Genomic DNA, 11,081 nt, shown 5'->3' with positions numbered 1-11,081 from the left:
AATAGAATGCAAGTAATATAGCTAGTGGCATTAATGAGGTCATAAGTAAATATTTAAGCTAAGAACTTCTGTTAGGTGTGGCCCAGTATCTCACCAGGTCATCTGACTAGTCTGTTCTGCACCAATCTCTATCTTTAAGAGAAATGATATATTGGCATCGTACATAAAGTTCACCAGAGATGTCTGCACATCCAAGGTGAGCGGTGGGTCAGCGTGACCCCTTACAGGATTGAGAAGGAATTGTTATCTTCTAAGGAGTTACATGGCTGGTGCCAGAAGAAGAAAAATTCATTTTTATGGTTGAGCAGGTATTTCTGCCATTAGGGAGATCTGGTTAATACATAATGCATGTGCGCAAGACACACTAGAGGGGAGGGCGGAGGCCAAAGGGCAGAGGAAAAGTTTTATGTTCATATTTTTCTTGTCTTGCCTTAAAATGTGATTTTTTATTTCATCACTATCTATTTTTCTTTACCACTACATTAAAAAAAAAAAAACCTTACTTGGCCCAAATGTATCAGTTATCTACTCAGGTATCAGTGCTCGTCACTCTACTCCAAAGCATAGTGGCTTAAAATATTAACCATCTATTATTTTGTTATGATTCTCTGGATGGCATTTGGGTGGTTTCTCTGCTGGTCTCTCCTGGGATCACTCATATGACTAAAGCTGCAGCTGTTTCTGGCTGTAGGCTGGGGTGCCTCAGTTCTCCAACACATGCCCTCTCCTGCTCCAATAAGCTAGCCTGGTCTCCTTCATGGCATGGTGGTCTTAGGACTATGGGAGGGTGAAGTAGAAGCTGTAACATCTCTTACATCAGAGGATCCACACCTGGCCCAGGGTCACTTCCCCGCCTTATATTGGCCAAAGCAATTTACGAGGCCAGCCTAACTTCAAGAGATGGGGAGACAGATTCCACTTCTTGATGGAAAGAACACCAAGGTCACATTGCTAAGGCGCACAGACACAGGAAGATGTGATTCAGTGGAGGCCAGTATAGTAATGCTCTACCCCAAGGTGTTAAAGTCACTCTTTCCACAGTGTCTTCTAGTACTTTTTTTTTCTTAGGTAAAATTCACATGAGATAAAATTAACAATTAACCATTTTAAAGAGTACAATTCAATGGCATTTAGTATATTCACAATGTTGGGAAACCATCATCTCTATCCAGTTCCAAGACATTTTCATCACCCCAAAAGGAAAACCCATATTCATTGAGCGGTCACTCCCAAATCTCCTCCTACTTACTCTCAGCCCCTGGAAACCACTGCTTTCTATTTCTATAGATTTACCTATTCTGGATGTTTCATATAAATGCAGTCTTTCAATATGTGGCCTTTTGTGTCTGGTTTCTTTCACTCAGCATAATGTTTTCAAGGTTCATCTACATTGTAGCATGTATTAGTCTTTCATTCCTTTTCATGGGTGAATAATATTCCATAGCATGGACTAGCCACATCTTGTTTATCCATTCATCAGTTGGTGGACGTTTGGGTTGTTTCCACCTTTTGGAGATTGTGAATAGTGATGAGCATCTAGTACCCTTGATTCTTCTTACATTGAAATCTTTCCCATATCTGGGATTCAATTTTGTACATGATCTGAGGTAGGCAATCTAATTCCATTTTCTTCCTTTTATCCCATCGATAGTCCCATAGACTATCCTTCTTAACCAACTTGATCTGTCACTCTCATCATAATGGTGTATGCCCTTGAGCAGGTTATTCAACTGCTTTGTGCTTTAGTTTCCTCATCTGTAACTTGGGTTAGTAATAGTAACCAACCTCCCAGAGCTGTTGTCAGGATTAAATGAATTAATACATGTAAAGGGCTTAGAACAGGGCCTGGCACATGGGATACTTACTCAGTAAGTATCCGTTTTTGTTCTTAGTAATATCAGTGTCTACATATGCAAGGATCCATTTGGGGAATCCTCTTTTCTCTTCTGTTGTTTTGTCTATTTCTATTTTTAAGAAGCATCCCTTTATATTCTGGTTCCATAGCCAGTAAACCAAAGATTTCATTGTTCCGCTTTAAAGAACAGTTCTTAGTTCATCTTGGTCATTTGGAAATCTTCCAACTGAATTTTATTATGTTCTTCTCCCTAAATCCTGCTGGGATTTTTTATTGGAGTTACATTTATAGATTCATTTAGGGAGAATTGAAATACTTTTATTACCAAGTCTTCCTATGCCATAACATGGCTCTTCATTTATTAAGCTCTTATTTTATATTTCACAGTACAGTTTTATAGATTTTTTTGGGTACAGTTATTGCATATTTCTTTTGGTTTATCCCTGGATATTTTATATATTTTGTTGCTATGGTAAATGGGATTTTTTTCATTATATTTAGCGCATTACAATTTGTATATAGGGAAACTATGCATCTCAGTTCTTTTTTTGGTATCAACGTTCTAACAGTTTTCCATTTGTTTTTTTGAAATGCATATAATTTTCAAGTAATTACCTTCTTTTCTATTTTTTGCATCATTATACATATCTATATTTTTTTCTTGACTTATTGCACAGGCTAAGACTCTCAGAACAATATTGGGTGAGAGGCGGTAGCAAGCACAAGTGCGTACTGAGGCGTGGCAGTGGGTGGCAGGGGAGGCATTCCAGCAGAACAGCGTGAATGGGAGTAGGCAGGAAGAAAGCAGTGACGCATCCAGAGAATGGTGTAAAGAAAGGAGAAGTTGGTCTTAAACTCCCAGGGTGGGGATTGTGGATTTGACTTGACAAGTGGTAGACATCAGACTGGTGTGGTCAGGCTGTATTTTAGAAGCACGACTCAGACTGTGGTGGAGGGTGGGCCAGAGGGATGTGAGACCCAGAATAGGTGACCAGTTAGGTCCTTACAAGTCATCAAAGGGGAAGTGGTGAGGACAGGACCTGTGTGGGAGTGTCTGCTGGTGTTCCCTGTGATAAGCAACACCAGGTCTTCTGTTGAGATTAGGTTTAAGTCCTAAAACTTTGGGGCCCTGTGTAGCATGGGGAGGTTTGTGCTTTCTCCCAAAGAAGTTCAAGTGTGGCAGGACAAAACTAATGATCCTCCCCAAGGGCAGCCTCTGTGCCTTCCCTGTCTCACCCTCCAGAAGAATGTCTACACCCTCAGTTATACTTCCAAGTGGGGATGGGGTCTTGTGGGATTTCCTTTTATTTTTGTTGTTAGTCATTGAATGTCACATAAATAGCAATCCATAAGAACTCAAGATTTCAGGCCTCAAAGGGCTATGGCCCCACACTTCAGTGTAACACCTGAAACATCAGAAAGTGCTCAAGCCTTCCCCACCCCCCATCCTCCATTTTCTGACCTTGGTTAGTTCAGCCCCATAAAAGTCTGGGACCTCAGTGAGCATCTCTATGTTAGTGGGGATAGCTGGACCTCAAGGGTGTGGCATGAGAACGGGAAGCAGGCCTGGGAGACGGTGACTCACTCCCCACGGCGTCTCCAGGGAGGCATTCAGACCGCATTCTGACCCTGCCTATCCAGCTATCAGAGCAGCAGAAGAGCAAGAGGTGGCCAGAGGGTGAGCCCACATCTTGAGACCAGAGAGGAGAAGCCAGCTCAGCACCCACAGCGGCAGGGGCAACAAGGAACAGGCAGGCAGCAAGCAGGCAAGGGAGGAGGGATGGCCCTCGGGGGACAGAGAGGGGAGCAGGTGGATGGAGGCTGTCCCCGTGAGGAGTTTGGGAAGTGGGATGTGTGGTTTTTTAAATTTTTTTATGGCTGTCTCACAATGCTGTTTATTGTAACTTTTAAAAAATAATTAGTACAGAACTTTTTTTTAAAACATATATTCACTCTTTTTAAGACTCTTTTCCCATATAGGTCATTGCAGAGTATTGGGTAGAGTTCTCTGTGCTATACAGTAGGTGCTTATTAGTTATCTATTTTATATATAGTAGTGTGTATATGTCAATCTCGATCTCCCAATTTATCCCGACCCCGACCCTGCTTTCCCCCTTGATAACCGAGAGTTTGTTTTCTACATCTGTGCCTCTATTTCTGTTTTGTAGATACGTTTATTTGTACCATTTTTTTAGATCCCACATATAAGTGATATCATATGATATTTGTCTTTCTCTGTCTGACTTACTTCATTCGGTATGACAATCTCCAGATCCATCCGTGCTGCGAATGGCATTATTTCGTTCTTTTTTATGGCTGAGTAATATTCTTTTGTATACATGTACCACATCTTCTTTATCCATGCATCCGTCAATGTGTTTAAAAATGGGTGTTTGACCAGGGAAACAGGAATCCCTCAAAGTCCTCAAGGGAAACCGGCACAGGAGGAGTCTGGGCAGAGAGCCCTTTGATCCTTTGACCCCAGACTCCACCAAGGAGCCTGAGCCCTAGTGGTGAGGAATCTATCCGGACCCCATTCCCAAACCTTACTCTGGGCTTTCTGCTGCCCCTAGTCGTCTTTACTGGCATGGACATGAAAGCATTGCTAGTGTCCGTGGCTTCTGGGACACCAAGGTCCAAGGATGATGGTGAACGGGAGATGGAGTCCGATTTTCTGCTTAAGCCCAGCCCTGAATTCCTGGCTGGGGACTCTGATTTGGTAGCTGGCAAACGGGTATCTGGTGGTGATGCAGGTGATGGGCTGCTGGATGGGCAGGACCGCTCCAACCACACCTGACGATGCTCACAGCCTCATCTGGCAGTGCCAACGCCTCACGTGGGCAAGGTAGAAACCTAGATCTATCTTTGGCGATACTAGGCGCAGTTTTCAGAGGCATCCAAAGCAGACCGCAGACTCCGAATAAGGTGGGAGACAACTCACCCTGGCAAGCTGCTTGTTCTGATTACAGGGACCAGGAACCCTTCTTCAAGGAGGACTCTGAAGTTGCAGCATCCTCTTCCTGTGCCAGACCTTGGCTCCTGGGCAGTGCCCCCACCCCCCGCCCCGTCTCTGCTTGACCTGCTGCTCACAGTGGGCGTGAAGAACCAATACAAGTCTGATTTGGGCTTTTTCTGTGCACTCGCATTTGCTGGGAGGAGAGCCTACTGGAAACCAGCATAGAGGGAGCATTTTAATTAACGTAGCTGGTGTGAAACATTAGGCTGATGCAACTTTGCTCCATGCTAAGGCTGATCACAGTTTAACATAGGGAGAAGGAAGCAATGAAGGAAATAGATCAGAGGAGGCAATATTGGGAGTTTATGAATCCTGTGCATTTTCTTGTGGCTTCACAGTGATTGCTTTCAAACTGGCTGTCACCCATGCATGAATTATGGCCTCAACCTGGGAGGATGGGGAGTCTGACAAGACATACATCCGCGCGTAGGACACCGGCACTCACCCGGCTCATAATTCCTTCTTATGTTGCAAAAGTGAAGACTGCTGTGATACAAGAGAGAGATGTGACCCCTGTGATGTCTTCAGAAAAAAAAAAAAAAAGACAGAAAACAACTTGGGGGCAGGGGAGGGAAGAGGAGAGCTAAGAAATAAATAACAAAGCAAGATGCTATTTACATACCCAGGGAAGACCTTTGAGACTGCGCTCAAGGGCTTGGATGTCAGTAATAACGCGGTGATGGAAATAAAGAGATTCTGCTGCAAACCCACATTGCCTGAGATGGTATCAGCACTGTTTTTCCCTTTGTTTCCAGACAAATTCCAGCACAGCAGTGGGCAAGACAGTCCCCCGTCAAAGGGAACAGTGGGGTGGGGTTGGGGCTGAGCCCGGTGGTCCCCATGAAAACTCAATTATGTTGGCTGTGAAGAGATTAATGAGAATTGAATTTTCTATTGATGTAAAACTGCCTTTTGCACCTGCTGCTGGCATCCTCATCACTGGTTTTCTATTACAGGGGATTATATGATGCAGTGAAATAAAGTTTATGCTTCCTGAGCGATGCTCTTAAAATAGGTTTACTGTACTTAACTGGTGGAGAAGAGGGTTACCTGAGAGAACTTTGATTTAACCCACTTTTTTCTTCTGCTTTTTATTAAACAAGGGAAACTCTATCTACCTCTGGAAATCGCAAGGCACGGACGTTTGAATGTCCGCTGGGCAGGCGATAAGCTCTGTGAGGGGAGGTCTGGGCATGTCTTGCTCACTCTGTGCCTGACACTTCCTAGGAAGATGACGTGGAAGGAATTATCAGCTCCCTGTACTGGGAGGAGTCACAGCAAGTGACTCTGGAATAGGTGGCCCAGAGATCTGACTGTAGGGAATTGGAATCCCCGAGATTTCTAGAACTTATTTCTCGGGAAGCGGGGTGGAGGTGCATGTGGAGGGGCAGGTAGCATCCACGCTCTGGGAAGAGAACTGCAAACAAATGCCAGATGAGAGGAAACTGGCTCCAGTCCCATGAACCACCTGCTCATCCTTTCCAAAGTCAAGTTTGGGAGGCACCGGTCATGCGTGGGGCCATCTATGGAAAACAGAGGCATCACCCTCAAGAGCCCTTACTCCTCTCCAACTGGAGTAATAACTAACCCTCTGGCTTCTGCTGTCCCAGCTGTTAAATGGGTATAAACTAGGATAAAGGGGGCTAAGGGAAGCAAATAATTCTCAGCGATTTCGTGTAAACCTAATTTCATCTAAGTCACTTTAAATGATGCTACCTTCCAAACACGCCCTGAATTTGGGTCTCCAAGGATCAAGGTTGTACCTCATGTTTGTATGTGGGTGCACCTGGAATCCCCGTGTTCTTGGGGACCCACAAGGGCAGGGATGGAAAGCAGAGCAGCAGAGGGCCTGCACACACCAGTGTCAGCCCATGCTGTCTTTCCCTGATGTTTTCAGAATGAACCCTCTTGAACCCTAGAGCCCACAGATATCTCTGCTTCTCCCATGGCAGTCACCGTGGCAAATGCTTCTACAGGTAGGGGGAAGTGGGGACCGGTCCAAGGCATAGCTTCTCTTGTTCAAACTCTTGTTCAAAATGAAGGTGAAGGGATGATCCAGCCCCACCCCTGGCCTGGCCAGTCCTCTAGAAGCAGCAAGGCATCCTTCATCGTTGTGGTTCACCAAGGAGGTTCTCCCTGTTGGTAGAACGGATGGTGTCCAAAGGTGGGCCAGAAAATGACCTCAGATATGTGGATATGTCCGACTCAGAAACAGGGAGGAGACGGGCCTTTTCGTGGTGGGGTCGCAGTATCTTTTATATGACCGAGTACACTATACATTTCTCCCCAACAAAGTGAAACCACTGAGTCCAGCTTCTGTCATACATTCATTCAAGGCATATTTATTGAGCACCTACTCCATGCCAGGTGCAGCAGTGAACACGGCAGGCACAGTCTCTGACCTTCTGGAGCATTTATTCTGGTGGGTCGTTGGGTCCTTCTAATTAGACACTCGGCATCCTTACTCTGGAGCCAGAGCCCTAAGGCATCATATTGGGAAATCAGTCACAGCCACAACCATTGCCTCGGGGCATGTGGAGAATGAGGATGAAACTAGGGATGGGAAGAATTTTTTAAAGAAGTATTTTCATTGTAAAATAAAACGGAAAAAATAAGCCCAACAAATGTATAGCTTAAGGAGTTATTATAACAACCACCACCCAGAGCAAGGAATAGAACTTCACCAACATCCCCAGCTGCGCCCTCATGTGTCTGCTTTCAATCTTAACTGCCTTCCTTCCTGCAGAAGTGACCCCTCGCCAGACTCTGATAGGAATCTGGTCTCTTGTCTTTCTTGACACTTGTATCACCCGAGTGCCTTCCTAGACATGTGCTGTAGTTTTGCTATTTTTCAAAATCCAATCTACCTTTTGAGTCTCTTTTAATCTAGAGCTTTCCCGGTCCATCCCTTTCTGTTCTTTATAATTTATCTGTTGAAGAATCTGAGCCTTTTGACCCAGTTTCCCACTGTCTGGGTTCTGCTGATTGATATCCTTGGTGGAGTTCAAGGTGTCCCTCTGTATTTTCCTGTAAAATTTGCAGCTGAGTCCAGAGGTTGGATCAGACTCGGGTTCAGTCCTTTTGGCAAGACCACAGGTGGTGATGTGTTCTTTCATACGGAGACACATAATATCTGTTTGCCTCTCCTTTTGTGAGTTTAACAGCTGTTGCTGCACAATACCTAGCTCTGTTCATTCACAGGGGCTTTAAACTGGTGATATTCTATCATTTCTCTTTCATATATTAACTTGAGTACTTCTATAAAAAGATGCTTCGTCTTCCCTGGTGGCGTAGAGGTTAAGAATCCGCCTGCCAATGCAGGGGACACGGGTTCGAGCCCTAGTCCGGGAAGCTCCCACATGCCGCGGAGCAACTAAACCCGTGCGCTACAACTACTGAGCCTGCACCCTAAAGCCCGCGAGCCACAACTACTGAGCCTGTGAGTCACAACTACTGAAGCCCGTGTGCCTAGAGCCCGTGCTCCGCAACAAGAGAAGCCACCGCAATGAGAAGCCTGCGCACTGCAACAAAGAGTAGCCCCCACTCACCGCAACTAGAGAAAGCCCACGCGCAGCAACGAAGACTTAACACAGCCAAAAATAAATAAATTAAATTAATTAAAAAAAAAAAGAAATGCTTCCACTCATACACTGTTTGGCTACCCAGTGGTACAGTTCACATATTAAAGGCAGGATAAATGTTTGATTCTTTCCCTTCATTTACCAGTTTTTGAGAGAATAAATTTGTTCTTTCTCCTCTGAAGGTGACTATGTTTTAAGTAGCTTTATGAATTAAAGGTTTCAATACATTTGATGGGTTTTAATTCATTACAATTATAAACTTTGTTGAAGCACAAATGTTTCCATATTTGGCCACCAAGAGCCTCTTACAGATGGTTTCCATCTCCTTTTGACATATCTTTTAGTACTGCCAGTCTCCTTGCTATCTGTACATAGTGGATTCTATCTAGCTAGCTATCTTTTTTAAAAAAATAAAATAAAATGTTAAGAAAATGAAAAGATAAACCATAGACTGGGACAAAATATTGTAAAATACATATCCGATAAAAGATTGTTGTCCAAAATATACAAAGAAATAAAAAGAATGAGCTATCAAGCCACGAAGAGACATGAAAGAAACTTAAACACATATTGCTAAGTGAGGGAAGCCAATTTGAAAAGGCTACATCTGTATGATTCTGACTATAATACATTCTGGAAAAGGCAAAACCATGGAGATGGTAAAAAAGATCCGTGGTTGCCAGGGGTTCAGGGGAGGGAGGGAGGGAGGGAGGGACGAATAGGTGGAGCTCAGGGGATTTTTAGGGAAGTGAAAATATTCTGTATGATACTATAATGATAGATACATGCCACTATGCATTTGTCAAAATCCATCGAACGTACAACACAAAGACTGAACCTTAATGTAAACAATGGACTTCGGTTGAGGTTGGTCAATGCTGGTAGACTGACTGTTATAAAGGTACCACACTGACACTGGATGTTGATGGTAGGGGAGGCTGGTTTCGGGGGATGGGGGTGGGTGGAGGGGAACCCTCTATACTTGCCACTCAGTTATGCTGTGAACCTAAAGCAGTTCTTTAAAACTAATTCTATTAATTAAAAAAAGATAAAATGCCTCATGAGTGTGTATTGATTCTTTCAATTCAATTTGAGAAGTATCAAGTGTTTATTTAAACTCTTCTTTCTTATACCTGAATTCCTTTTTCTCACCCAAAATCATACTTCTCAAGAGTACACAAGAACCACAGAATTAGAATATCCAACACTTATTTACTTTATCCCATATTATACGCACAAAAGTTTCAGTGTAAAACACTAATACTACCTTAATCAACATCATTATTAAAAATAGTTAATGGGCATCCCTGGTGGCGCAGTGGTTGAGAGTCCGCCTGCCGATGCAGGGGACACGGGTTCGTGCCCCGGTCTGGGAAGATCCCACATGCTGCAGAGCGGCTGGGCCCGTGAGCCATGGCCGCTGAGCCTGCGCGTCCGGAGCCTGTGCTCCGCAATGGAAGAGGCCACAACAGTAATAGGCCTGCGTACCGCAAAAAAAAAAAAAAAAAGTTAATGATACAATGAGGTATCACCTCACACCAGTCAGAATAGCCATCATTAAAAAGTCTACAACTAATAAATGCTGGAGAGGGTGTGGCGAAAAAGGAACCCTCCTACACTGTTGGTGAGAATGTAAATTGGTACAACCATTACGGAGAACAGTGTGGAGGTTCCTTAAAAAAAACTAAAAATAGAGCTACCATATGATCCTGCAATCCCACTCCTGGGCATATACTTGGAGAAAACTCTAATTCGAAAAGATGCATGCACCCCAATGTTCATAGCAGCACTATTTACAATAGCCAAGACATGGAAGCAACCTAAATGTCCATCAACAGATGAGTGGATAAAGAAGACGTGGTATAGATATATATACAATAGAATATTACTCGGCCTTAAAAAAGAATGAAATAATGCCATTTGCAGCAACATGGATGGACCTAGAGATTATTGTATTAACTGAAGTAAGTCAGACAAAGACAAATACCATATGATATCACTTATATGTGGAGTCTAAGAAAATGATACAAATGAACTCATTTACAAAACAGAAATAGACTCACAGACATAGAAAACAATCTTATGGTTACCAAAGGGGAAGCGGGGGGTGAGGGATAAATCAGGAGTTTGGGATTAACATATACAGACTATTATATATAAAATAGGTAAAAAACAAGGACCTACTGTATAGCACAGGGAACTATATGCAATATCTTATAATAACCTATAATGGAGAAGAATCTAAAAAGAATGTATATATACATATATTACATATATGTATAACTGGATCACTTCGCTGTACACTTGAAACTAACACAACATTGTAAGTTAACTATACTTCAGTTAAAAAATAAAATAAAAGAATTTTATCATACCAAGTTATTTTTCTTGCTGACAAAATTGGAACAGATATAACAAGATCTTATTTGACTTCTATTAAACCTAGGTACAATAAGAGTATTATACTTAAAAAAAATTTTTCCATATGCTTTCCTCGTTTTCTTATTCCTCCATTAATAAAGAGCTGTACTATTTCAATATTGTCAGAAAGTATAGCCATTACATACTATATACTCTTTCCTTTTTAATCTTCAATTATTCTTAATTCCATAAACAACCAAATATTTAG

Source organism: Globicephala melas, chromosome 19 (assembly GCF_963455315.2).
Source record: "Globicephala melas chromosome 19, mGloMel1.2, whole genome shotgun sequence".
In the NCBI taxonomy this organism is placed as follows: domain Eukaryota; kingdom Metazoa; phylum Chordata; class Mammalia; order Artiodactyla; family Delphinidae; genus Globicephala; species Globicephala melas.
Note: the sequence above shows the minus strand (reverse complement) of the source record.